Source organism: Octodon degus, unplaced genomic scaffold (assembly GCF_000260255.1).
Source record: "Octodon degus isolate 3935 unplaced genomic scaffold, OctDeg1.0 scaffold00045, whole genome shotgun sequence".
Classification (NCBI taxonomy): domain Eukaryota; kingdom Metazoa; phylum Chordata; class Mammalia; order Rodentia; family Octodontidae; genus Octodon; species Octodon degus.
The window spans coordinates 11,571,075-11,574,770 of record NW_004524621.1 but is presented as its reverse complement, the minus strand read 5'-3'; the positions used below and the strand labels follow the sequence as shown (position 1 = coordinate 11,574,770).

Here is a 3,696-nt window from a genome sequence, read left to right as displayed (position 1 = left end):
CTAATTCCATGGGACCCACGCTGCCTCCCCTAGTTTCTGCTCCAGAATTTCTGTTGTCTGGAGGCCTTCATCTGCAAACCTTCCTGCCCACCACTCAGTCCACACTGCTTCTGGCCCACCCAGAGCCTCCAACCACTATCCCAGACTCCACAGATGCACTGCCAACAACCACTTCAGTGCCTCCTAAATGCAACTGATTCCTTATACTGTTGACCTAGACAGAAACACTGACAGCCCTATCAGCCATCACTTCTGTTTTGCCACTCGGCTTGAACTTCCAGTTCATCTCTAGCTGCCGCTTTGTGTCTACCACAAAGCCCAGGGAGGTACAACCAACCAACTACCCTTGATGTATTATTAGCCATTTAGCTCCACTGATCTCCTGAATTGGAAGCACCACAGCTAGCCCTACTCAGAAAAGCCCTAAACAATGAATGGCCGCCTTATATCCATTTTTCAGACCCACCTACCAACATGGGATGACTGTGAGCAGCTTCTTTTGATCCTGTTTAGTATTGAAGAATGGTGCTGCATTCTAGACAGGGCTCAAACCTGGCTAAAATCATAAGTTCCCACCACTGTGGTTGATCTTGATGCTTGAGTGAATATAGTTCCCCCTCAAGAACATCCAAACTGGGACTACATGGCAGAAAACCATTAGGCCTTAAATCAATACTGCACAACCCCAGTACAGCAAAAACAAAAAAACCCAAAACAAAAATCAGAGTGGCCAGAAAGAATATCAACTAACAAGTAACATGGTGTTATATCAACAGAGAGCTATCCAAGGACACTTCCTGTCCTTCACCTTCTATAACCAGAGAGTAATTATATTCAACTTTGCATCTGAGAGAAACAAGGAGAAATTGTGAACTGCTTAATACTGCACTAGGGCCAGGGATGGTGGCGCACAGTATGCCTGTAATACCAGCACTTGGGAGTGCTGAGGCCAGGAGGTTAAGGAAGGTGGATTGTTGTGAGTTCAAGACCAGCCTAGGCTACAAAGTGAGCTCAAGACCAGACTGAACTGCATAGCAAGACCCTGTCTCAAAAAGACAACAAAAAAGCACTAGGAACATTGTTTTGTTAAAAAAAATAATAATAATGCTCTCGCTCGCTCCCTTTCTGCCGCCATCTTGGTTCCGTGTTCTCCGCACAAAATGCCCAGTGAAGCCACAGAAACCGTTCCTGCTACAGAGCAGGAGTTGCCACAGCCCCAGGCTGAGACAGGGTCTGGAACAGAATCAGACAGTGATGAATCAGTACCAGAGCTCAAAGAGCAAGATTCCACACAAGCAACCACACAACAAGCCCAGCTGGCAGCAGCAGCTGAAATTGATGAAGAACCAGTCAGTAAAGCAAAACAGAGTCGGAGTGAGAAGAAGGCACGGAAGGCTATGTCCAAACTGGGTCTTCGGCAGGTTACAGGAGTTACTAGAGTCACTATTCGGAAGTCTAGGAATATCCTCTTTGTCATTACAAAACCAGATGTCTATAAGAGCCCAGCTTCAGATACCTACATAGTTTTTGGGGAAGCCAAGATTGAGGATTTATCTCAGCAAGCACAGTTAGCAGCTGCTGAGAAATTCGAAGTTCAAGGTGAAGCTGTCCCAAACATTCAAGAAAATATACAGACTCCAACTGTACAAGAGGAGAGTGAAGAGGAAGAGGTTGATGAAACAGGCGTGGAAGTTAAGGACATAGAGTTGGTTATGTCACAAGCAAATGTGTCGAGGGCAAAGGCAGTCCGAGCACTGAAGAACAACAGTAATGATATTGTAAATGCTATTATGGAACTAACAATGTAATCATTGGAAAGGAGGGCTTTTTCTGGTGTTTCAAAAAGGTCACTGCAGCTTGGTTTGAAATTTGTACTGTTTCTATCACTAATAAAGTTATGACTTATTGGATAAAAAATAATAATAATAATAGAATATTTGAGATGAGAAATAAGATATTGATATTCAAGAAATTTGCTAGTATTTTGGGATCCCATTGAATTTCCTGTTAAAGTTTGCTTGGGTTTTTTGAGACAGTACCTTGCTGCGTTGGTTTTCTGGGTGGTTGGTGCTGGCCTTGAACTCAACTGTGTAGCTTGGGCTAGCCTCAGATTTGGTGTGATCCTCCTGCTTCAGCCACTTGGGTGCTGGGATTCCAAGAGTTTGCCAACACGCCAGGTTTTTTAAAAAAAAAAAAAAACACTAACATAATTGTTTCCATTTATGTCTTGTATATCTCTTAAGTTGGAGAGTAGGTATTAAATATCTTCTCCCCCATTAAAAAAAAAATACTGCACAGCCCTCCTTGTGGAGCTCAAAGGAGAAGGCAAAAAAGCAATAAACATGTCTAAGATTGCAGAAGTCATTTAAGAATCTATGAAAGTTCAGCCAAATTCTATGAGAGATGCTGTGAAGCTTACCAGGTCCATATACCCTTAGACCCAGAGGTACCTCAAAATCAACAGATGGTCAGTGATGCCTTCAATTTTGAGTCAGGCTCAAAGTTGAAAGAAAAATCCAAAAGTTTGACTGCTTTGCTGGTATGGACGCCACCCAGTTAGTTCAGATTTCTCAAAAAGCTTTTGTGAACCCACAGAAGAAGAAAAAGAACAACAGCATGAGGCAGATTGCAGAACCCAACAGAAAGCTGTTGTCCTGGCTGCAATGTGAGGAAAGTCTGTTCCTGAAATATTCCACCAATGCAAATCCCATTACTGTTACTGGCAGAAGGGGCCCCCATAAGCCTCACATCTAAAACTGGTGATACCTTTATGTCCTGGCAGGCTGACCAATGTGCTTACTACAGATAATTTGGACACTGGAAGGATAAATGCCTCCTCCATCTATGAGATACAAACAAATCTGATTATCTGGAGCCACCCGAACCTGAGCCTCTTCTCCTCTTTGATGACAACAAATAGGATAGACTGGCCTCTATTAGACTGGGCCCCAAGAGCCTACAGTCATTGCCAGAATCAGGGAAAAACCTACAATTTTCATGGTGGACAGTGAGGCTGAACATTCAGTTGTAACTTAGCCTGTTGCTCCTTTGACCTCCTGGTGAGTTCAAATTATTGTTGCTACAGGAACTCCCTCTAAAAAGAAATTCTGATGGAACAGGTCCCACAAGATTGGTGGATAATTTATTAAACATTAATTTTTATATATGCCTGTGTGCCCTATTCCTTTCCTAGGGCATGACCTCCTCTCCACATTGGGAGCAACTATTTCTTTTGCTACACACCAGCCAGCTTCCCTCATGCTCAAGTCCACTGCTCCAGACTTGATATTCACTCTGCACCTTAAGCAGAAGAATAGCAAGTACATCAGCTGGAAGTGCCTTACAGTCATAACTGTGAAGTTCTGAGAGACTTGTTTCCAAAAGGATGGTAAGTATGGAACCCACCCCTGGGGCTTGCAATCAGTCATCTCCCATTGGTGATCAACCTCAGTCCCATTGCAATCTCTCGCTGTTAAACAGTACCCTATGTCAAGAGATGCCCACATTGTCATCCAACCCCACATCTCCCTCTTGAGACAGCTCGGAATCCTGGTATGTCAATTGCATTGGAACCCTCCTTCTCCCAGTGAAACAGCCAAACCAGGGTCTTGAATCAGAAGATTAGTAGAAGGAAGGAAGGAAGGGAGGAAGGAAGAGAGGAAGGAAAGAAGGAAAGAAGGAAGGAAGGAAGGAAGG

General features: G+C 43.8%; 1 pseudogene; it reads left to right on the top strand.

Annotated features, from left to right (window-relative positions):
* Positions 1–1,112: 1,112 nt before the first annotated feature.
* LOC101571735 lies at positions 1,113–1,911 on the top strand (annotated as a pseudogene).
* The last annotated feature ends 1,785 nt before the right edge of the window (positions 1,912–3,696 follow it).